The sequence below is a fragment of the Ambystoma mexicanum genome, chromosome 4p (assembly GCF_040938575.1).
Source record: "Ambystoma mexicanum isolate Mex_15411 chromosome 4p, UKY_AmexF1_1, whole genome shotgun sequence".
NCBI classification, from domain to species: Eukaryota; Metazoa; Chordata; class Amphibia; order Caudata; family Ambystomatidae; genus Ambystoma; species Ambystoma mexicanum.
This window is the reverse complement of record NC_090927.1, coordinates 242,251,184-242,277,665: the sequence shown is the minus strand read 5'-3', so window position 1 is coordinate 242,277,665 and position 26,482 is coordinate 242,251,184.

The following is a 26,482-nucleotide window of genomic DNA, read 5'->3' as shown; positions in this document are numbered from 1 at the left end:
CCCTGTAAATGAACTTTGAAGTAAAAGGCGGCTGCGAGTTCAGCAATACTAAGTAGCGGAGTGGTCCGGTGAAAGGAAGTAGCCCACTTGATGTCTCTGTGAAAGGTAAATTGTTTCAAACGCAAAAGTGAATATACAACAAAAGTGATATATTTCAACTCCTAGAAAGGGGAAATAAAAGTTGAACTATACATTTTGAGTCAAGGTGGTCCTGCAGTCGAAGTGGTCTGAAAAATAAGCCATGCACATTCGAAAGCCTTTTACATCCGAAAGTGATCTCAGACCGGTAGAGTGGGACCTACAAGAACTGTGTGGTGAAAGGTCTGAGCACGACAGAGAGGGACCTTTGTGAACTTTTTGGTTGAAACATTTTTTTGTAAGTCAAGAAAAGAGACTTAATTGTGGATGGCTAGGCGGGCCTCGATCCATGTTCCAGAACTGTATTTTTGTTGGAAGTGGAGCCAGAGTGTGTCATCCTGCCTACAGGGACAACCTTACTCTGTGATGTCTAACGTGGAGAGGAGAGCTGGTTCAACCACATTTATTCATTTGAACACTAATCATTCCTTTTGCATACATTTCCCCTTTATTCACTTTGTTTGTACAAGAGATAGGGCAGGCATTAGGTTTTGTTGGGATAGGCTATTTTGATTTGACAGACTCCACTAGGACTGCGTTATTTATTATTTGATGGTCCAGACTACCCTCATCTTAGTTATAGAGAAGACTAGGAGTTTCTCCAACCCCAACTATTTCAATAAAGGTTTTACAAATTGTACCCATTGTGTCAGTGTCAAACTTGTGATACTATGCCTCCCCTACAATACGAGAATTTCAAAATCCAGAACAATGACATCCCAGTTCTAAATAAGGTAAACACCCTAGGTGTATACCTTGAATCGTCCTTGAGGGGGGAAATCCATGTTAATCAAGTCACAAGAAACTGTGCTTACTATCTCAGATTGCTACGAAATATCTGTCACTTCCTCCCAGAGACAAACAGTGCCCCCATTGCTAGGGCCACCATTCTGTCAAGGCCACATTATTGTAATTCCCTTCTAATTGGAGCAAACAACTGTTGCTTCCAAAAATGCCAAATCATTCAAAATTATGCTGTCCACATTATTAAGGGAGTTGCACATAGAGACCATATCTCTAACCACAGTAGAGATTTGCACTGGCTCTCGGTACGGGCCTGTATCCATTTCAAGGCAGCCACGTTATCCCACCAGTGCCTATATGGACCAGCTCCGGTCTATCTAAAATCACTAGTGATGTGCTACACTCAAGCTAAAACCCTGCGCTCATCAGATCTTTTCCTGATAAAGTGTTTAGGATTTAACTGCAAAAATGGACTGTAAAGATAATTCCCCATTCAGGGAGAGAAAACTTGGAACTCTCTCCCTCTGAGTCTTCGATGGGAGAAAAACATAACAATCTACCATTTGTATTTGTATTTTATTTATTTGTAGCGCGCGCCGGGGCAACAGGCATCAGGGCACGAAGACTTGACAGCACATACATGCAAAAGACGTGTGTTTGGGTTATGCTCAAATAGTTACAAGTTCATACAATGATGTGTCCATTAGGATCAGAGTGTTACAAAGTCAAGACGAGCAAGAGCAAGTTATCATGGCAACAACATAAGTTAAACAAGACTTTTTACATAAATTACAATAGGTTAGTAGGGCCAAAGAGCTAAAAATGTGAAACCCTTGATTTAATATTTGAGTAAAGGACCAATCCAATCTTGCTGGGTCCCTTCAGACAACATATTGTCCCATTTTTATCTGTTTGGACCCCTGTGTGTCTTTCCACCCTGATGCCTGTTGGCTACCGGCACGTTATAAATAAACAAATAAAATAAAACATAAAATAAATGTCGTTCATTCAAATGACAAAAAGATGTCTCATAGGAGCCCACTGGCTCTCACCGCCCAAACTTCATCTCTCTAACTGTCTGAGTTAGAACACTTACCCGCAAACATTCTCTTACTCATACACCAACATTCTCACAGCATTTTATGTTTTTATTTTTATTGGGAATTTGGAAGGTGCTGATACATAAAGAAATTTGTTTCAAAGCAAAGTAGAGGGAACAGGGAAAAAAAGGCAAATAACACTGAAGAACAAAGACAGAGGCGATCCTACTAGGCCTTGTGAGCATTCGGATCATGCAAGTGCAGAAATAGAGAAGAGACAGGCAAGGGGGTAAGTACCGGGAGTTCCACAGAGGAGGGACTGCTAGAGGGTCAGTTGCAAGCACCGGTAAGTGCCTGGTAGAGATCACTTGGAGGTTGGTCACTGACAATGAATAAGTCCAGGCTTTTAGGGTAACAGAGGGCAGTGAGTTGCCAAAAGCAAGTGTTGTGAAGGCCAGGAACCAGAAAAAACACATAAGGGTTCAGGCCACCAATCTCAGCGACTGTGGGGTTTAGCACAGGAGGGAGAGTGGGAAAGAGGAGGTGAAGAGGAAAGTCTTGAGGAATTTCCAGAATTTGACGAGATCTGGCACAAGATGGAGAGGAAGGGGGAGGCTGTTCCAGAGGAGAGAGCCAGCCGAGGAAAGAGATTGGCCACCAGCTTGGCACACAGAGTGTTGGAGCTAGAAGAACGCAAAAATCTGGATTGAGAGTATTTAGTGAGAGCAAGTTGTAAATAGCATGGTCCCCAGCCCCAGACAGCCTTGTGGATGATGCAGAGGGATTTGGTCCCTGCAGAAACCAGGAGCCAGTGGAGAGATTTTAAGGCTGGAGAGATATGGCCCATGGGCTTGAGGCCAAGGATAAGTCTTGCAGTCTTATTCTGGATAAGCTGCAGTGGGCGGAAAGCAGAAGAGGGCAGATTAATGAAGAGACTGTTGCAGTAGTCCCGCCTGGAGAGTTTATGTAGGTCGTCTGATATTATATTATTGGGACAATACTGTCATTTGTTTGATTGAAGTTACAGTCAAAGGTTTTATACTAATTAAACTTATTGGAAAGTAATTGCAGAATGCTGGTAATCTAATAAGAAAAAAGCTCTGATCCTCCCAATATAGGTCATTTAAAAGTAAGGCTAAAACAATTAATAGGGCAGTGGAGATGACATTGAATATAGGGGACACCTGGGGCCAGATTACAGAAACTTTGCAGCGGTGCAAGTGCAAAGTGTGCACTTTATTAGCACTAGGGCAAGGTTGCCCTATTTTTAAAATGACTGGGACACATTAAAAAACCATTGCACCTCGACAAGTGCAGTTTGGAATATTAAAAGCACCAGGGCAAAAATCACCCTAGTGCAAAAAAGATTCATTTTCACTCAATGTTTGCACCAGGGCAAAGTCTGCCCTAGTTCTAATACGGAATGGTTTTAGCACTAGGGTAAAGATTCCCTGATGCAAAAATGCATCAGAAATGTATCTTTTTAGCACTAGGGCAATTTTAGCCGTGGTGCTTTTAATATGCCAAATTATACTTGTCAAGGTGCAATGGTTTTTTAATGTGTCCCAGTGTTTTTAAAAATAGGGCAAAGTTTGCCCTAGTGCTAATACCGTGCAAACTTTGCACTTGCACCAGTGCAAAGTTTCTGTAATCTGGCCCCTGAAGCGCTTTACCTGCAGTGCAATTGCACTCGAAAGTGCTCCGTCTGTGTAGGTCTACCAACAGCCACCCTTACTGCATATTCACCACCTCGGCCTTTAACTCCCAGACAAGAAATAGGGCCGACAGCACGATATTGCTGAGACAGAGTAAAGGACATAGGCATGTTTGGGCAATGGCACTGTGTATCTGCCACACTCCCTGCCCACCACTGCTGAAAATCTGTTGATTGGGGGAGAAGGCAGGTTGCATGGAGTCAGTACCCATGCTGTAACATTTCTTTGCTAATAAACTGGTGCTTCCTCTGAACATTCTATACAAGTTGTGTCTGTGAGGGGGGCTTATCTAGAGCTCTTCCCATTTTCTATAGGTACCCGTTTTGGAGCTAATTTTCAATATTTTCATTATACTGCATCTGTTATGTTTTTGTAACGGAAGCTTGCACTGGCCTTGCACATGCAGTACATGTACCATTATGGTAAGGAAGCTTGCACTAGTCCTGTCTGTGCTGTATGTGTACCCATTTAGGACTCAAATTTGCACAGGCCCTCGGGTACAGTGCCCTGCCAGTGCTGCACCTGGCATGTTTGAAAAGGGAAGCTTGCTCTTCTCTCTCTTCTACTTCTCTCTCCCTCAGAGTCACGAGGACGTGACTCCCTGCTTCCCTGCCTGCATGCATCTCACACCTGGCTCGTCTTGCTTCCCGTTGGCCACAATCTTGCAATCTTCATTCCTTTATCCATTCTGCACGGAGGTAGGATCGACGGCATTGTTCTGACAAGAATTTGCTTGTCGGCAAAAAAAGAGAAAAATGTAAGCGCCCGCCTCACTTACACTCCCTTTTGCTGCACACTGCCTCCAATTATCACCGTAGGTGGCCTGCACCTGAGCTAAGGCTAGATTCCTATGCCTTCGGTCCATTTGCCCGATGAACCTCAACCGCAGTCCAAGATGGACGCTGCTTCTTTTGCTTAGCTGAAGGGCACCCAGTCTCCTCCTGCCTACCTACTGCAGCTCATTGATCTGGGTGAGCTTCATACTGGCCTATTGCGCAGGGCTGTCGCAAGATGTGGTGTGGCCCGGGGCAAAACATTTGGTGAGGCCCCCTTTTGATGTTACACACTGGGCCAGCGGCAGCACCTTTCCAAACAGGGTACTCGAGAAATCTCCCCTTGAGTTTGTGTGGAGGAACCGAAATATGGCTTATTATTACAACTGTAAATCAATTACAGCAAAGCTAGATTCCTGTACTGAAGAAAGGTTTATGCCAGACTAACCTTTGTATCATAGGCATAAACATATTTAGGATGGCATGACGCCTGTGTGCGCATCAAAACACACATCATACAGATAACGTACAGTGGAGGCTGGTGAATTTCTGAACTGGAGAGGCATACATGTTTGTGCCAATTAGGCAGGATCCACAGACCACAGCCAAACTAGGGTTATTTATTTGATGGGGTTTCTCACTCCAAAGAACATTTTAGAAACACTGGGTTACAATTATGCATTTTACAGCTCTTTTTTGTAAAATTGGGTAGAAATCCATAGTTTGCAATTGGTTTTGTATGGGAGCACATGGAAAAACCCAATAGTTGTAAGTCGCCAACCGTGCACAGGAACATTTTCCAATACATTTCATGCCGCTGTTGCACACAACATATGCTAGTATAAAGATATATTCATGCTGGTTGTTCACATGTGGTCCATGCAGGCTGCACCAATTTATGCCATTATTACTATGTACGCACTCCCAGCCAGTAAATATGCCATGCCACAGAATGTATGTCCGGGCTGACTGTGCACCATACGTGTTATTACTGGCTTGATTGGCCTAAATTCTATGTGGGTCAATTTAGCCAAGTAGTATGTTTGCTTTAACCTTGATGCATGGTCCTGTGCAACATAGGTAAAGCAAAACAAACATTGGAAATGCTAAGAGTCTGGGATTTCATGTAGACATGGTAAAGGCACTGCTGTATTGGTATTAACTGGCCGTTGATGGTAGCAGATGCAAACTGGTTTGAGTACCTGAGCATCTAATAGCAGTGCCTGGCAAATGCCTAATACTTATGCACACGCCAAAACAGTTGGCTTTGCCAATGTTTGTTTTTAACAGGACTTCAGTGAAAGACACATAGGGTGCAACTCCATTGAGCAGATCTGTCTCTAGCCCCTCCCGAAATGTTGTGTTTTGGTGACTTGACCTGGCTGCAAGGGCAGAGCCAGCCCCTGGTTAGGGAGGGCTGAAGCCCTCTCACTTTGAGACAGAAGGACTCTTTCGATATGTCGCTCGTTATCTAGCAGCAGCATCAAACATGCTGAGTACAAATGCCTATTCATGTGATATCAACAGACTAAAGCCAAAGTCTTAACTTCTGGTCTCAGTTTTTAGATGGCACACCTCTCCAGAGATTAGCATAGCATTATGAAATTAAAGAGCCACTAAATTGGGGTGATAGGTACAACTAGTGGCCATAGGTAAGGTGAACTAGTTCATTACCTTTCTGGCTGGGCTCAGGGTATTGGGAGAAAAGTGGGAACAGGGCTGGTTGAAGATGTGTCAGAGCTGGTGGTGGCCCATTTGTTTGCGTTGTTTTTGGGGCACCCCAGGCCTTACAGATTAGTAAAATAGGCCAAGGCACCTGTGGGGTGCTTAAATCAAAAACAAAGTCAAAATAATACAGTGAGGTGGTTAAAAGCTGCAGATTATCAATAGGTATCTGTGTCATAAGACTGCCAACATGGGTGCAGCTGCTTGGGGGTCCATTTCAACTGCAAAAGCTAAAAGACCCAGACGTCATCCCTCAGCGGGGAGACCAACAGCGCAATGGGTTTATTGGCCCGCATTGGCCCCACTTACTATTCGTTTTCAAAACGCTGGGCTGACCAACAGAGCCGTGGCCAGATGGAACAAAACACAGACATTAAGCAAGCATGGGCTTCGCTGTTAACAAGGGCCCTGAAATTCCTACCATAAAATATTTCACTATTAGTACCTGCATTCATAAACATACATTTTTAGATAATTCAACTTGTGATGTGGGGTAAGCACTTGCATGCCAGGGTAGTGATTGGAAGGGAAGTTGTGACACGAGACATCTCATTCTCGCAGAAGTCCTTAAGTGTGATGTTTCAGAAATGAGGGTGAGAGTTAGCTGCTTGTAACATTGAAGTTTCATCAAAATAGTCTCATTCTAATGTGGAAAGATGTTAGATGTGCACACACAAGTAAGTTTGCCCCCGTCCCCCCACAGGCTCTGAAGTTAGTGCCCCTCCCAACATTTGAAGTGTTAGTCCCACTGATGCCATGACCCCACCCCTTAATTAAGTGGCCCACAGGTCTGCTGAATTTAGGGGTGGGACTGGTGCACACACTCACATGCAACACTTTCACCCATGCATTCATCCACCAGTCACACAACTCCTTGCATGCACGCATACAGAAAACTAAACATAGCATTGCCACCAACATAAACACCAACATATAAGCACACATTCATGCACATATACATACTCATTTTAATATTTATATTACATGGACGCTGTAGTGTCCATGTAGTTATGGTTAAGTTGGTGTTTCCATAGGAAGAGCATTTTTTGGGTGGCTTGTAACTTCGCTCCCTCTGGACGAATCCTCACCGAACTTTGCAAAAGGAGTATATGGCCCACTCTGAATTTTTTTGCAAAGTTTTGTGAGGATTCGTCCAGGGGGGGAAAAGTTATAGGGGGGATCGCAAAACTTGTGTTTTTTCCTATAGACATAATGGGAAAAAAATTTGCGCACGGACCACAGGCCAAACCGCTGGACGGATTTACACCAAATTTGCGGCAGGAGCGGGGGCTTGGTCCCGAAAGCATGCTTTTGCAAATTTGGTGTAAATTCGTCCAGTAGTTTTTTATAAAATGACCAAAACGTAAGGCAAAAAAATGAGTGATATCTGTGTTCGCTTCGCGGACGGACTTCCCTGTTCGCTCCGCGGACAGCACCTCGATTGGCCCATGGCCTTGCGTCATGTCCGCGGACATGCGATGTGTTCGCTGATTGGACGGCGAGGGGTGTGGAGCGTGTCAGATTTTCTGTGGCGCCCGCCATCTTGTATTCGCCGTCGACCGCATACAGCGCGGTGAAATGTGGATAAAAAATTGTATTTAGTGCCGTGTGTTGGTGTGTAAGAGTGTTTGGGGAGGGTGGGGAAGTATGAGATAGGTTCAATATTTTGTTTTTTTATGTGCTAGACGTTTTTGTTGTGTTCGATTTGTCCGCGGAGAACATGGCTGTTGAGACATTTTGTAAATAAACTAAATGGTGGGGTGTTTAGAGGACGGAGTATGTGTCATTATTGTTCGCAAGGAAGGTAAAAATGAGCTATCAACACTCGCGGTGTACTTAATTGTTTGTAAATACACAAACTGGGGTGTCCTCAGGACGCTGTCCGTATTGTAATCTGTCGAGTTGAATGTGTTCTAAGAACACTCGCGGTGTCCCGAAATGGTTGCAATTACACAAAATGGGGGTGTTCTGAGAACGTTGTTTGTATTGTTCGTTGTCAGGGTGAAAGTGTTTTAAGACCACTCCTTTTGTCTGCTAATAGTACAATTTCCTATGGGCGTCAACCGACTTTTTGTCCACTAAAGAAACGATAAATCCGGCTGGTGTGCGCCGACATTATGTGATAATCCTATGACTGGCGCTATTGACCTGGCTGACTTGCTTTTGCTACACTAAATCATATCTCCCGCCCCTAAGCCTGATATTATCAAATCATTCATATTCCCCACCTCTCTCCGTGACGTTACAGGGTGCGTCATCAAACGCGCCCAGTCCTCTCCAGTCCTAAGTGACTTTACACAGAACCTGGAAGACAACACATATTATGTCACAACACAGCGCGCCACAATTCGGACTATGAAACAGTGATTTAAAAGCAAACAGCAAGATTTTAAATTTTGTAAAGTACATTTATTTGACATCAAATGTTTAGAGAAAATTCAGCAATTTGCATTTGTCTTTGTTGTCGATCCGCAAAAGTTCATGTTGAGGCACGCGATGTTCCTTTGCGGTACAGAGGGTGTTAGATCAGCTTACAACTCAGTGTGCCACAATTCGGAATATGAAACTGTGGTTTAAAAGTAAACAGCAGGATTGTACATTTGGTAAAGTATATTTATTTCACGTGAAATGTTTAGTGAATATTCAGCGATTTGCTATTGTCTCTGCTGTCGATCAGCAAAAGTTTATTTTGAGCCACGCGTTGTTCCTTTGCGGTAGATGGGCTGTTGGTTTATGATAAAAGCAGTAAATTGTCGCTCTGATAATCGGAAGGTTGCTCCAACAACGAGCCATTAGACCACCCTATTGGTTGGTATGTTGTTTGTAGCCACTAGTACTGCGTAAGGGCATATTGGTCCTTGGCGATTGTCCCATAAAATGGTGAGGGTCATGAAGTTGCATATTTGGACCTGCACCTGGCAGTTGAAGACCCCATCCGCTGGAGTCTGTAAATCGTGACATAGGCAAAATGGGGCGACATACCTGTTTTAAAAAACATAAATTAGTCTCACCAGCCGATATTCATTAAAAATCATTATTTTATTTATTAGGGCGTGAAACTATTTGCTATCGAAGATAGTGCAACGGAGTATTCATATAGCGCTAAGAACCGTGAGGTATCTAAGCGATGCTTATTATTACCCACAGTGTGTGGTGCGCATTTATCGACCACGGAAGGATGAGTTTGGCCTTGCCGGGATTCGAACTTGCATTAGCAAGCTGTGCACGGATGTCAAAGCGAGCGTTGTACCCGCTGTGCCACTTGACAGGCTACAGTGAAGTGGCACAGCGAGTAGAGCACTTGACCGCCTATAGACTGGTTAAATTATTTCTATTAACCAACCCTGTGTCGTCTGCCTTTTTCAGAGCCCTCTAAACGACAGGGGATCAATTCGGCGGTGATAGTGCACGGTAGAAATCATTATGCCACTTTGAACGAAGAAGTTCAACTTGAGCGGTCTTTAATGCTACGCTATTGTAATTATATTTGGTATAAAATAATCTAAAGGGTTACTTACAGTACAATTGCAATTTCCATTGTCTACGAGTAGTGCAGTCCCAAAATACGACTCCGCGTGTGCGAACGATCTTTCGCATAGTGGTAAAATATATAAAAGTGGTTTTGTTTCAGAAATTTCATCCTTATCTTCTCTTACATTTTAGCAACACTCCTTCAAGAGAAGTCTTTCATCACAATCTCTGTCTGTCAAGGTCAAAACACATTACAACCTTATAGTCCGCTTCGTGAGCCTCTCCAGGGCCCGAGAAAAAAATGGAAGCAGCTGACCTTCACTGTGAACAAGCATAAATTCTTACTTTGCAACATTCTGTGTAAAGCCATCTGTGAGAAGTTGGTTTTTGCAAGCCATGTTTGTATATTGTTTGCGTGATATTAAAAAAAGTTTGTTTAAGGGACGTTATGGTTCTAAGTACAGCCGAAAGACCCCTGAAAATCGCAAGTTATGGTAAGCTATGAAAAATAACTCGCGCCACCACCGTGCACTGCTAAGACTAACACCCAGGACATCAAAGATGACATCGCAAATGTCATTGATGAAATCACTGATGACATCACATGTGTATGTACTTTTCATGGAATTTGTGTACTAGGGATTTTTATTATAATATTGCGAAAAAAGTGTCCTGGATATTGCAATAAATATCATACCGTTATTAGTGCTTTGAACGATGCATTGAAATAAATAGCATTATATTATGGGATTCTATCTAGTATACTGAGCTACTAATGGAGAAACATAGCATTGTGTGCAGAGTACAAGATGAAAGTATAATATTTGTAATGTTAATATGTTGAATAATGAAATGATAATTGTCCTGAAATGTTCGAAAATTCACAAAATGGGGGTGTTCTGAGGACGTTATTCGTATTGTGTGATTGCTTAGCTGTATGCAATGAGGGAATGGCACAGAGAGTAAAGTGGACGCCGTCCGCGGACACCACGGCTGTTCGTGGACAGGGCGTGCTACATCCGGGTTTTTCCAGGAAATCCAACATGGAAAGAAGTCTGTACGGATCAGCCAATCAGATGTCGAGGTTGTGGATTTGTGTTGAAAGAGACTGTGTGTGGTGAAGATGGCAGAAGTAGAGAAAGTCAGGGTGTTGGTGCTTGGAGATATGTTTGTGCATGGGGGGATATGGCCACGATGAACAGTCCGCATGTGGTAGTTTTGCACTATGGTGCTTTCCATTTGGGCAACGTCAGTGCCCCTACTTTGTTGGCTGATTTGGAACGCTTGGTTCAAGCAGTAATGAAGATCCTTCCAAATGCGAAAGTAATTTTTTCTGGATTACTACCTAGGGCAGTATGGGACAATAGTTCAGTTTTTTGTCCTCAGCAAAACATTGCTAGGTGTGTCATGAACCAAGGCATGTGTGCCTTCATGCTTAGTGCTGGTATGTTCTTCTGTAATAATGAGAATATTGATCCCAGTAATGCTGTTAATTTTAAAGAAGATGGCATCTCTTTATCTTTTATGGGAAATGCCTTTCTATTTTGGAATGTAAGGGTTGCTTTGGAGAAGGTTATGTGAAGATTTTAGGAGTAAAGTAACAAAAAAAACCAAGAAAAAAAATACAAAATAACAGGTGTCTGTCAAACATCTGTAAAAAAAAAAAAAAACGGCTCTTTTCGGAGCCAACTTCAAAGGGGAAATGGGGCACACTATTTAAATTTACATTCCCCACGCTCAGATTTTTGATATGTCCGCGGACATGGCGGTAGTCTGCGGACATGAAAATCACTACGAGGGGGTTAGTATGTTCTATGTTACATGTATATGAAGTCAGGGATATTATGGTTAAGTTGTGCTACTAAAAACCTATGAAATTCAGTGAAAAAACTTTGCTAACACCCAGGACATTGGTTTTAGTGTTAGCAGTGCACGGTGGCGCGAGTTATGGTTGCTTATCTTACCATAACTGCCGAATTTCAGGGGGTTTTCGGTTTTACTTTGAACCATAACGTCCCTTTAACTAAGTTTTTTCACTGAATTTCATAGGTTTTTAGTAGCGCAACTTAACCATAACATCCCTTTAACAACGTTTTTTCACTGAATATATATATGTATATATATATATATATATATATATATATATATATATATATATATATATATATCACACACATTTAAATAAAAATAAAAAACACTTACCTTACCTCCATGCACCCTTGAAAAGACCCTGCACAGCCACGGGGGACTGGATGGCCCTCACTGCGACACGTAGACATGCTGCCTGACAGGAGAGAAGAACTCTCCTATCAGTCAACGTGTTTACACTGAGTAACGTGAACACACTGACTGACAGGAGAGGAGTCCTCTATTGTCATTCAGCATGTCCAAGTTGTCATCTGAATAATGGGAGGCAGCAGAGCTCACTTCAGAGCCCTGCTGCCGCCTTTATTTTGCTGTTTGTTGCAGAGCCGAACGGCTTCACAACAAATGGCAAAATCATTGAAGTGGCAGAGAGGAGACAGCACAGTCCCCCGTGTGAATAATGGACACGGGTGGACTGTGCTGCCTGCTACTTAGGAGAGGGGGCCACAAGACAAACTCTTTTGCAAACTCTGAAACTCTCTCTCTCTCTTTATATTCTTCCCTCTGTCCTGACTCACTCTGAAAGGCATACTCTGGATGGTCTCATCTCCTCTGACCTCCCTCTCTCTAACCTGCTCACCACTCTTCACTCCTGGAGCAATCACTTTCTCGTTTCCTCCCATCTCTCCCTCTCTTCCCCACACGGCAAGCCTGCTCCAGCACTGCCACCTACCTTCTTGGTCATCTGGCCCATGAAGCGTGTGTGGGTTGAGGCTTTCGCTTCCATTTTCACTCCCCCGTCCTCCACCTCTGGCTGACTCTCAAACTGACACTGCCCTTTCCATGCTACACTCTGCTATCTCTGATACTCTCAATGTTCTTGCACTTGTTATGAGGATCTGATTGAAGCCCAAAGCTAAGTGCAACTCTTGGTAGGACTCTGACCTAGTCACCTTTCAACGCAAGTGTAGGGTGGCTGAGAGGAAATGCCGGGCATTTTGTGCATCCTCTTACAAACTGGCCTGCCGCCTGCTCCAAAGGCATTACCAGCTCTCTGTCTGCACTAAGAAGAGAGCCAACATCCAAGCCCGCATCGTTGCAGCATCTAACAACTCAGCTGAACTCTTTAAAATTTGCAAGGAGCTGGCCAATCCTGCTGCAGTCTCTACCTCTCCTATCCCCTTCCAGGACTCTGCACAGCCCTGGCCTCTCATTTCATTTCTAAAACCCAGGACATCCTATCCACCCTCTCATCCTCTCTTCTTCTTCCCTCCTCTCTCTCAGCTACTTCTGGCACCCCTGCAGCCACCTCTCCTCCCTCTTTCTTTTCCTTTCCTCTGTTCTCCCCAGACGAGATTTCCCGACAAGTCTGATCTATGGAAGTCTCATCAAAATAGGTTCTTCAATGTTCATCCAAAACCATCAACGACCATATTGACACCCTTACTCCTGCCCTGACCAACTTCTGCAACCACTCCTTGACCACTGGAACCTTCCCCCGCCACTTTGAAGCAGTCTCTTGTGTACCCTATTGACCCCTCCTGCCCAGCTAACTATCGCCCAATCTCTATTACACCCTTCCTGCCCAAACTCCTGGAAAAGATGGCCATCTCCCAGCTTAATCTTCACACTGACCCTATTGGTTGTCTCCATGGCCATCAGTGTGGCTTCAGAGCAGCCAGAATCACATAAACTGCTCTCCTGAACATCTTTGAAGACCTGCTCTCCAACCTTGATTCTAATCTCCCATCTGTCCACATCCTACTCCATCTCTCTTCTTCCCTTGATATGGTCAACCATGCCATTCTGCTTAACCATATTCGTAAACATCTCGGTTTTCACTGTTCAGACCCTGGCCTGGCTGACCTCCTTCCTCTCCAACTGAACCTCCCAACTGACCCTCCCAGGTCCAACTTGGGCCCTTCTTTTCTGCTATCTCACTCTCCACTTGTGGTGTTCCACAGGAGGGGTCTACCCTCTCGCTACTTGACACCCCTCACCCACCGCATTGCTGCTCTCTGCTCCAATTTCCAGAGCTTTGCAGATGACAATCAGCTAGTTTTCAGGCTATCCTCTGCCACCTCTTCTCCCTCTCTCATCTATGACTGTCTGTCTGAAATCCAGGAGTGGTGTGCCGCTAACGACCTCAGACTTAATGCCAGTAATGCCAGTATCACAGAGATCCTCGCCATCGGCACTTCTGCATCTTTCTATCCTGTCACTTTCTGTCCGGCCACCTGTGAGGCTAAGAACTTTGGGGTCATATTCAACTCCACACTTTCATTTTCTCCACACATCTCTGATGTCTGTAAGTAGTCAAACTACCAACTGCACCTCCTTAGAGGTATTCTTCCTTTCCTCTCCTTCCCCCAGAAGCTCATTATCTCTAGAGTTCTGGTTCTCTCTAGGCTGGACTATTGCAACGGCCTCTTCCTAAATCTGCCTGCTACTACTCCCCGCCCTCTTCAACTCATCCAGAACAGGACTGCAAGACTTGTCCTTGGCCTCAAGCCCAGGGATTGTATCCCTCCAGCCCTGAAATCTCTTCACTGGCTCCCAGTGGCTGCAAGGTTTAAGTTCAAAACCCTTTGCATTTTCCACAAGGCCTTCCCGGGCCTGGGTCTGCAATACCTTCAACTCTCTCTCTGGAAATACCTTCCTACTAGAGCTCTTCGCTCCTCCTCCTCCAACTCCCTCAGGTCATTTGCTTCTCCAAGCAATGAGTTGGGGGTCAATCTCTTTCTTCGACTGGGGTCTCCCTCTGGAACAGCCTCCCTGCCTCTCTGAAACTTGAGGAGAACCATCTTCATTCTGGAAGCACCTCACAAGCGTCTTCTTTGTTCTACCTTCTCTCTTCCTCTCCCCTGCTGATCTCTGTTTGTTTCGGCACCAGGAACCTGACAACCATCTGATTTCGGGGCCAGATTCCTGCCCACCCAGCCGCATACCTGCACTGCCTCCTGACAACCCTTGCACTGGGATCTCTATCTGCAACCCTACAGTCCCATTATTTCCCTTATCAAACACTGGTTGTCTGTGCCTTATTCTTGCACTTGGCACCGGCTGGCTGAACTACCTGGTGTTTTTGATCACATGTTCAGCACTTTCCACTCCTCCCATTGCACTTCCCCGCTCCCCCTCCTCTGTACTTGCTTGTTCTCAATGTTACTGGGCCGAGTAAGATCATTGTTTTGTTCCTCCCTTGAACCCCTCCCTTGCCTCTACGCTCCCTGAAACACTTGTGAATGGACGTGATATAAATAAACTATCATATCATATTACTGGCACCGAAATTCTCTACCAGTACCTATTTATAATGTACATGCCTAGCCTGACTTTTTAAATGAAACACGGACAAATAGTTTAGGATGATTGCAAAAATAAAACCTACAAATACATTGCTATCATCAATGCCTATAAGCACCCCGAAAATCAATGCCTAATTGCCAAGCACAAGCAAAATGCTCCATCTCTCAAATGAACAGTATCTTAAATCACCCTGCTCCCTCTATGAAATATTCCCTGTGACTGTTGAAGAACCCCACAAGCATGTTCCTTATACAGATATGCAAATTGAGGTACCTGCATCTTTTTATAGATTTGTAAAGTAACTTAATATAGTATCACCATACTCTTCACATTTTCCCACTTATTAAATATTGTATCAGTGCTACACTAATGCTCTCATTTGTCAAACACATTATTGGACAGTCATTATTTTCAACTTAAATTTAATTCATTCTAATTTGTAATGGGGCAGGCAAATACACAGGTAATACCCATTGCCTCTACTCAGAAGAGTGTGCAAGTACCGATTCCAATCCCTGTCCCTCGCCTGTTTCATCCAGGTGAGAATCAATACCAGTTCAGACAGCTCTATCACCCCAGAAGTCTAGGAGAGAAAGATGAAGCCAAGTAAGACCAGGGAGTTATGCATATAGTAAGTGGTGTAACAAATAGGGTGACAGGTAGTTGTTACCATATATATGTATGCATAGTGATAGAGAGTAACAAGATGATTATACCTATACACACACAGTACACATAACAGACCTAAGTAGATAAAGTAGATATAGACATGAAGAGCACATATACATGAAGAATATTCACCCATAGACATGAAAGATACATGTACATAGACATGAAAGACACATATGCATGTAGGCTCAAAAAACACACACTTGTCTATATGCAGCCCCAGAAGACATTAACATGCACGAGATGCAAAGCACAATATCACAAACAATTAACCAAAACTTAGCCATTGTCAAAAATGTAGACAGCAGCAGGCTTCAGAAATAGCATGGCCTCCGAAAACTCAAATGGGTGTATCCACAGAAACACACATTTGCGTAGAGCACAGACAGTAGCTGGCAACAAGTGCCAAGGTTAGAGTGAAATAAGGGAGGATTGGGACGGAAGAATGAATGCACGAGATAATGGTTCCCAAGACACAAGCTTAATTAAGGTTTCAAAAAGGCACAAAGCGACTTTGATAGTCAGGTGCAGTAGAGCAGTATGTCAACAGACTCCATGAAGAATAATAACCCAAGAGTTTCCCCAGTGGCAAGAGAAAACACGACATACATGTGAATATTAGTTAAAACCTCAGTAAATGGAAAGTTATTCAATTTCACACACAGACTCTTAACACGTGACCCAGACATGAAGAACACTGGCCATTCATTAGAAGCAAACACTGATAGGACACCTTCAATACTCCCTAAAATCACACATAAACACTAATAGCCGCAAACGGCCAAGTACAAAGGGAGTGCCCGGTCTCATGGCCTGAGTAGGAGGGATGGTAACTTATAATTGGAAGAAGAGCAGCCCATGAACCTCTTGCCCCCTACTCTATGTCAAGCTCATATCTTAACGATCTGTCAAGTTTCTAAGGTTGGTTAGCAAAGGGCCAATCAATAGAAATCCCTGATGTTATGGTGCCCATGAAGAATCATGCCAACCAATCACTTGTCGTAGAAGATGATCTATAATACTTTGTCAATATAGTGGTGGTTCCAGCTGAAGCCATCAGATATATCTAGTCCAATGAACTGTTTAACACTTATGTGATTTATAGGTAGCCAAACCCATTAACCAACCCCATTCCCTCATAGGTTTTGTAAAATGATAAGTGTGATCTGACGTAATTCTGTATCAAAACTAGCTCGGAATTGTTAGAACAATGTGAGCTACAAGTTGAAATGCTTGTATGTTGTCCTGACTTAAATTTGTTGCTTGAATAAAGCTGCCATTTGATGTGCACTAGAGGCTTCCGCCATTGAGTATTGTTCCTGACTGATTGTGTGATCCTCAGCACCTCCTTTTCACATTTTAGATATTAATAGTGATTTAATAACACTCATTTCTTCTTTTGTAATTTAGCCCTATTGGTTCCAGAGCACAGATATGCTTTATTCCATTCCCAAGAATATATTCTAAATGGTGCTTCCCTTGCATCTAAATATGTATTTTTTTACATTTTTAATAAATATGAAATGCTTCATTTATTTCTTACCATATACCACAAAAACAGTTGTTGGTGTTCTGATTTCAAACCTATCTCAGAAATCTTAAGTGAGCAAATAACATTTCCTCTTCTCCATTATTTTGGCTCCATATGTTCTAGTGTATTTTCATACATTGTTCAGCTACTAGCAATTAAGTGAAAATGACGTTATCCGTATAACAAAATACTCCTACACTGCTTTGTACTTTTCTAAAATGTGGGGTTTCCCCATGGGTAACCCAGGGCAATATAGACGTGGACCGGGGACGTCAGTTCACCAAAATGCCAGGGGTAGTGGAAGTGACATCACATGACCGCTGATGACATCACCGGAAGTGATGTCATTTGACCCCAACCCAAAGTAGCATCACAGGAAGCAATGGAACACAACCGTTCACTCCTTAACACAACAGAAAGTAGCATCTCATAGCATTGTTCCTAAGTACACTACGAACATATGGTTACAATATCACTAATGTGATATACATTTCATACAAGAATAGATCACCATATGTATCGTTAATATAAATGTGTATAGGCTCACATTACCAAATAACTGTAAATGCAAGCAGACGTCTGAGGTCAATTTATAATGATGTGTTATTATGTAGCACTTATGCTTAAGCGTGTTTTATAGAGCAAACATACATACCATATCAACCAACCTTTGTTGGTACTCATTTATCAACCTCAGAAGGATGAAAGGCTGAGATGGCCTTGCTGAGATTCAAACTTGCAGATCACACACACATCAAAGTGTCAACCGCTCAACCCACTGAGCTATTTTACCAGCTATAGCTATCTTACTGGCTACAGTAAAATTATCAATTACATGTCTGAATGTTCTCAAAGTCAGAAAGAAAATTACACTCTGAGTGGATACCATTAAACTGGTAAATGAGAGTTAACAGCAGGCCATTTTATCTGCAGGTCTGTTGCAAAGTTGACCACATGTCAAGCCTGTGTGGATCGAATTGTCAGGCTTCAGAGATTGCAAGAAAACAACCATTGGTAGGGTTCATAACTATCTAATATCTAGAGTAGCGCAGGAAAAGCATTGCACTCATATGCCATCCCGTTACCTCATACACGCAAACAAACATCCAGAACAGTGTGCCAGAGAGATGTGAACGATAGGCACATTCCAACAAAGCATTAATTGTGGCACAATTAAATCAAGGGCCACTTGATGTGCTATGGTCAAACATTTCTACACTGTTCACAAGTTTTAGGCACAAGGAGTTTGTCAAGTGAACGAGGATACCGAGATGGAATGTCGATCATAACAGAGACAATGGCAGAAAAAACATGCTATAACTGCAATTCCTGAAAAGCAAAATACATAGTCCTAAATAGATGCTTACTGTACTATGCTTTTGGAAATGTTTGTCTGCATTGTGAATTTGAGGTGTTTACAGACTAAATCAGTGACTCACCCCCTCAAGTGTGCCTGAAATAAACAATTAATGAGTCTAGCAATTATTGTATAGAATTCCAGAAAGACAAGTTATTTGTTATTCCTATTCTTTCTTATTTAGGGTCACTGCTCAAATTGTTACACTTGTGGAACCCCGTTTTTTTAAGAGGCCTGAACAAGAATGCCAACCACTCCAGAAAAGAAAGAGCCACATTGCACTTGCCACAACCCAGGAGCTTCCTTTTTCTTTTTTAGGTATGGCAAGGGAGAACACAGGTGTATCAAGGGAGGCCACAGCATTCACAACCCCCAAATGACGTCCCTGATGTTAATCCCTGGCTCGCTGTGCCTTAAAGAGGCTCAGCTTCACTTCCCTGAGGTGGCCCAACAAGGCCGAAACACGTGTCTTGGTTTACTAATGGTACTCCTGTTCAGAGGAGAACTACCTAGCATTTCGGTGCTGGACTGCCCTTGTGGGTGGGACAAAGACTGAAACACAAATGGTATATCTCCTCTTTGAAGGGTACAGTGAGCTAAAATGTGGTGGTAGACCCTCCTGAGTGGAAGAAATTCCATAGAACAGGGTATTGACCCATGTTTATTCTCAGTAGAGGGGCTTCCACACTCCTTTGTCTTTATGACAGAATAGTCTGGTGTTTGGACATGTATAAGAACAAAAATATGAAGTCATCCATTGGAATATTCCGTCTTTCTGTTGTAAGTGGAACACAGAAAGACACGTGCTTGGCATTCTGAACTATTTGTGACACTATTTTGACTCCACCTCCTCCATTTGTCTATGCATCTTACATGTGTCTGCGCTTGCTGGTTTCCGTGGGTCGGTACAGCTACAGTGTTGAGTTCTAGAAGTGATTCTTCCTTTTCCAGCTCTTCCTTTTTTCCCAGGTACTACAGAGCTACATTGCTAAATGTGGGGCCTACTTCATCCCAGTTGTAAAATTTGCTCACACGTGCCTCAGTTTCTATCAAACATAATATTCATTTGGTAATCATTCTTTATCTCTGCAAAACACGTTTTACCTGTGGTACCTCTATATTACCTCATAGTATATCTTTATGCTTTTATCAATGATTTTCTCAGATGCTGCACTGCTTTTAACATTAACTTGAATTTATTACTTTGACCCATGGAGTTCCAAACAGTGGCAATTTAATAAACGACGACAATCAATGCATAATTCAGATATCCCCATATGAATGATGATTGAATTATCTCAATATGTGTATAGAAATATTTAGCTTTTATATATGTTCTTCTGCTTGTTTTGTTTTATATTTATGTTCCATGCATATATTTTGTTTAAGTCTGTCAAATTCCTTACTAGAACCTTAAGCATTGAACGCGTCATGCTTTAAGTTCAGTCAAAGTTCATTTTTGTTCTACGATTCTTACACAGAGTGAATTATCAATGTTTTCACAGTAACTAGTGTGCGGATGTTAGGAGTGCTCGGAACTATTAAAAAGACAAAATTGGGTTAGATCAAGGTGATTTTTCAATTGTCATTTGTAGAATATCTACCACATTGGTTCAGAAGGTGGTTTATTATTTCCAATTTGTCTTGTGTCTCACATTCAGTTATAATAATCAGTGACATATCAAGTTGCCTGCATCATTCCCTCAACTGCAAGTACTCTGGTCTGCTGTCCACAGGCGTTCAAGATTGTGCTGTGTTAATTGGGCCCTTGGTAAGAGCTGGAAATGTTTTTTTACATATGCCTCCTAATTGGAGAAGAGGCTGTCAGAGGCCGCTGGATTCGTTATCTTCTGCAGCTCTTGGATGTTCCCCCAACTACCTGAGACACTATTAGCTTTTCCTACAGGAAATTATCTCAGGGCCTCTATGTTGCTGTTTTACTTTGTGATAAGGTACACTGCTATCACAGCACAAATGTCTGCATATGTTTGTTTTGGTTATCAATCTACGAATGTTAAGGCACCAAAGTTGTACATCTTCATGCATCAGGAGTCTGCAACAAGTGACTCCAGATTCATTGGACTATGACTCCCACGATTGCTTCTCATTTTCTGTGCTAGCTAGCACTGCCAGGAGTTATGCAAAATATCTGGAGAGCCCATGGTCACAGAGTAAGGAATGCGACAAGTGAGAGGAACATCGAGGCAATGCCCCTTGAACTTACTGGTAATACTCCAAGTCACGGTGCTTAAAGGCCTACCTCCCAAGACCCATTGTAGTTTCACCTGCTTAGTAATCAATCATGACGTTTTGGCAGAGTCAGAAATGCATTAAACCCAAACTAGAGCAGGAGGTTTGTCTAAATAAATGGCAAGAGCAAAATATATTTTGATAAGACTTGTGAAACACAGTGACTTCAGGGAAAACTCACCCCATAGAACAATGGATGTGATGAAGAAGACTTTGAGTAATGCAGATTAACTTCAACTCTCCACTCGTTTTAAGCTCTCCTCATTCTTGTCCACTGTAGGAGTGATTATGCAAGGAAAACTATTTACGACCTTGAATTGGTGAAGCAGTGCAAGGGGATGTTAGGAGATAGTTCAAAGCCTCTGTCCATGCAAGGTCAGGGAACCAACCAATGGTGTCCTTGGCCGATGATATCGCTATCAAAATGGATGAGCAGCAACCAGTTAAATGAATACAACATTATGTGGTGGTAGAGAACTATCAACCCTGAGACTCATGGGGTCTAAGGAGAAGAGCTTATGTGGATTTACCTGAAAATAGGCTCTGATACAAAATAGATAAGTGGCAGCAAGCAATCGGGAGAGGGTTTGCAACATCAGTGGAATCTGAGGGCACAGAAGCACAGAGGTTTATTTATTTTTATTGACAATTAGATTTCTATAAAGTTAACAGGGCAGCAGTCGAGAATGGAAGAGCACTGATGTAGCAAGTGGGTGGGTTTTTCTGGCCCGTAGGACTCTACAGTAGGGACATTCTGAGTAGTGAGGAGATTAATGGGGTCTTGGTCTCCCTTATAAATAAGTGAAATAACAAAATGGAGTTATGTGGACAGGGAAACGGTAAATACTGGGTAAGCCAACAATGGGCTGTTTCCAGAGTGCAAATGGGTGATCAAAATGGAGGAGCATCACAGTGGTGTCAGAATATTGTATGATTACAATTATGGCAGGGGGCTGTGTCTCCCCAGGAAAAGCACGAACATGTGCAGTTAAATGATGACCACATTTTTAGAGAAAGAAGGGAAGGATAGGACAACTATGGCACACCCTAGCGAGGAAAAATATTTATAAATAGTAAGAGTCAACTTGGATACTAGGTGTTTAGAAAAAATGCTTATCAAGTATGAGGTGCAGAGGAGAGAGGGGCAACCATGAAACCTTGGTTGCACAATACAATGAAGAGAATTTAAGTTCCCAAACCGGGAACTTACGTCCCCTGCACACTATCTAATATCTGGAATACCAGACCAACAAGTAGATATATCTAACAAGTGATTTTTCTTAATAAATTCAAGAAAGTCTGTAAATGGTAATGCATAAAAAGCGGTAATTTGTTCAAAACAATGACTTTGAATCAGATAAGGTTACAAGAAACATTCTTCATTGTTTATTCTTGATGTTGAAGCTGTGGAAGGCCCAACGCGTTTCGAGTGCTACAACACTCTTCATCAGGGGCAATAACAAGGGTTTCTAGGAAAAAATATATATATAATATGTACATTAGGAATATATTTACACCAACAACATTTGTTCAACAACATTTCCAAATAACTCATTTTAGATCAGGATATGTATCACAATAACCCATGACATACAAGGATTACCCATGTAGCAGAACGTATGACATTTTTAAATATACTGAGTATACACTAACCCTCAAGGGGACGACCTATCCCTCATTAATAACTGTAGAAACTGATGGAAAATTCACTAGGTTAATAGTATCTTCTCTGCTATGATCGAATGAGGAAATATATAGAAAAAATATATATATAGAGAATAACTTCTGAAAGTCAATACATTGAAGTTCTAATATGGTAAAGTGAGCAACTGTGCAACTATTTAGAGAGTCTAACCTTGTGTTTTTAAAATGAGAGAGGTACTTCAAGAGAACGGAGGTGGTCTGGGGCGGGAAAATCAGGCCTTCGTCTAAACAAGACAGCGGGTCTTAGATGGTAAGTCCTTATCTGTAGAGATGAACATCAAAAGCGTCTATTTAGACCGTTGTGTGTGACATAGTTGTAATAGAATAAGTTAAGCCAGTAATGAGTCACTTACAGCGGTAACGCGGTTGACCAATATCAACGAAAGCTGAGGGGAAGTGGTAGTCAATGACCGCAAAAGGTATGGAGGTTGTTCAGGGCTGGAGCGCTGAGAAAAAGTAAGTAGAGTCTCAGTAATGGACACAAGAAGTGAACAGGGTGTTCGAAAGCTTTGTTGTAAAAAAACGGGGTGAGCCAGTATAGGAAGCTTAAAATTCTTACCTAGTGTAAACCAGTGTGGCACACATGGAGACCAGCTGCCGAAGGGTTGCTCGACTCCATGGGAAGTGCCGCCACTGTTTATCAAATAGTTAGTAGTGTGACGTAATCACGTGCTTGCGTGTGATGCGTCATACTGTGCGCTGAGCTCCAGGCTTAAATGGATGAAAGTTAGACACAATGAAATCTAATTAGTCTCCTCTGGAAGGATGCTTTACAGGGGCAAGTAGGGCTATAAGAGCTTAATCAGTTGAGTGAAAAGAGAAAAACAGACCGCGGCGTGTTTACAATGTGACGTCATTACGCAAACGCGTGCATGATGCAACATGTAAACAAACCTAGTGTCGGGGTGAAAGAAATGTTATCATGTGACCTTAAAGGGAATGACAATGCCCAAAATGTGCATAATCCTTAATGGTTGAAATTAATATAGTTCATGCGAGGGTCCGGAATCCAGATGGCTAAGCTTATAAAAATCATATGGATCAACATCCACGAATAATATACAACTAGAAAACTGGAGTTGTAGTTGTAGTTATAGTAATAAAAATAGTTGATACTAATGGTTAGGTACATTCTTATAATGCTACCAACCAATGCCATCCTGCCCACCCGTTTGGTTCACAGTCTAGTAAAGGGAATATCAATTGTACAGATTGTATAATACCGGGATGGAGTCAACAGAATGACTGGATATGAATAAACTTTGAAAACCTTTTAACATTTCTATTCAACTGTCCAAGTTGGTTGGTTCACAATCTTATAATGTGGTTATGAAAATTCTAACCAACAATCATATCAAGTGTTTTTAAAGAGACATTGATGAAGATGCATGGAAAGAGAAAATTTAGTGTAGGTGTTATTTAAATGAATGGACCTAAATAGTACTCTTCATTTAGACCGAGTGGGGTCATTGCATCTAGTCTATGAATCCAGTACAATTCTTTTTGTGCCAAAAGTTTGGGTAGGTCACCTCCTCGTTGGAGGGGGTGTAATACTTCTAGTATTGCAAATCTCATTTGCGAGATATTATGCTTATTGTCTCTAAAATGCCGGAATACAGGTGACTTCACATTTTTTGTGCGAATCTGAGACTTATGTTCAGTCCATCTTTCTTTAGCTTTTCTACTGGTTTTCCCAACATAATATTTCCCACAGGGGCATCTAATGGTGTAGATGACATTTTTGGAGTCACAGGTTGCAAAGTTTTTTAGGAAAATCTTTTTACCATTGTTCGGATGTCTGATGTAATTACCTTTGATGATGTTCGAGCAGTGTTGACAATTAAGGCACGGAAAAGTGCCATTTCTTGATTGCTTCAAAGTCCTTTGGGTAGATATTTTAGGTCTTTCAGCTTTGATTAGCATATCTCTGAAATTCCGTCCCCTTTTGTATGCTAGCATTGGGGGGACTGGAAAAAGACGGTTGAGGTTAGGATCCGATTTTATAAGATCCCAATTCTTAGTGATGATTTTTTTTACTTGAAAGTTCTGGGCAGAGTACTTCAATGTGTAGATGAGGTTTGACTGGGTTTGTTTCGGTTGTTTGTTAAGTAATAAGTTACGGGGGTGTGCTTCTGTCCTGGAAATAGCTTGAGCTACTACTTCTTCCGGGAAACCTCTTTCTAAAAATCTTGATCGTATAGTTTCAAATTCTGTCTGAAGTTTTTCTATGTTGGAGGTTATCCGTTTAGCCCGCAATAGTTGGCTATATGGTAGGTTTTCTTTTAAATGTCTTGGGTGAAAACTGTTGAAATGAAGGGAGCTGTTAACATCAGTTGGTTTTCTGTACATTAGTGTTGTTAATTCCATGTTTTTCCATTCTACTGTTACGTCCAGAAAGTTCACCTGTGGTGTGCCAATTTCCATAGTGAATTTGATTCGTGGGTTACATTGGTTAATATATTGCCAAAAATCTGTCAGTTCTTGCTGTGTGCCGTTCCAAATGCCAAATACATCGTCAATATATCTTAACCAGCAGTGTATTCTGTGTTTCCAATGTGGGTGATCCAAAACAAAGGTTTTCTCAAAGTAGAACATGAAGATATTTGCGTAGGACGGAGCCACAGCCGAACCCATAGAGGTACCCGAAATCTGTAAATAGTACTTATCATTAAATCTGAAATAATTGTTGTAGAGTATCAGGTTGATAAGTTCAATAGCAAAGGTTTTTTGAATCTGAATTTCATCATGTTGTAAAAGAAACCATTCTAGGGCCGCTATGCCTTCATCGTGGGGAATTGAAGTGTATAGACTTGTGACGTCCATAGAGAATATTAGAGGATCAGTAAAGCTGATCTGTAAGTTGTTGATTCTCTGGAGAAAATGTGTGGTGTCTTTTAGGTATGTCGGTATTTTCTGTAGCAGGGGTTGCAGCGCTGTATCAAGGTAGACCGCCAAAGGTTGAAATATACTGTCAGTACCAGCGACGATTGGTCTAAAGGGCGGGTCTTTGGGATCTTTATGAATTTTAGGTAGCCCATAGAAAACTGGGATGATTGGGTTAGTTTTAATTAAAAATTCTTCCGTTTTGTCTGAAATCCAATCCATCGTACTAGCCTTTTCAATTGTCTGTTTGATGATGGTGCTGATGTCATTTGTAGGATCGTTGTCAAGCAGTAAGTAAGTCTGTCTATCATCCAGTAGTTTAAGACAGCCCGTGTTGTATAGATTTGTATCCATGAGTACAAGGGCTCCTCCTTTGTCGGCTTGTTTAATTGTGATAGAAGTGTCATCGGCAAGTTCTTTAATCAGTTTGAGTTGATGACGCCGAATATTCTGCTGAGTAGAGGTCTCATATTTGATTCTTCTCAGGTCACGAGTGGTTTTGGTTTTAAAGAGATTAAGGAGTGGATTATTAATTTGCGGATGGAAATTACTCTGGTTCTTCATCTCTAGAAAATCATGTTGTTTAGCTGGGGTTATTTCTCCCAGATTATCAAAAAGATCAAAAAAGATTTTTAGTTCCATTTTGCGTAACAACTTGAAAAGATTAACTTCTTCTTCAAAGAGGTTAGTTGAGTTTGTGGGGATAAATGATATCCCAAGATTAAGCGTATCAATCTGAGTTTTAGACAACTGTCTTGAAGAGATATTAATGATCAGGGGTGACTCTATTTGTTTTTTTGGCGTGGTTTTCTTTTGCCCTCTTCTGGTCGGGCGTCTCCTAAAAAAGGCTGCGCCGGGATTATTGGAATGGATGTATCTATTATCCTTGGGATAGGGTCACTGCTGTATGTCACTACAAGGGTGTTGATTGGGGTTGCTGAACTTACACTGGGTTGTTCTTCTAGTTCCCCACTTGTAATGTCACTGCTGTCGGTATTGTTGTCAGGAGATGGTTTCTTGGGAACTCCGGATGGACCAGGTCTTGGTTTGTGGTTACTATAGTAGTCTTGCCAAGTGTATACTATTTC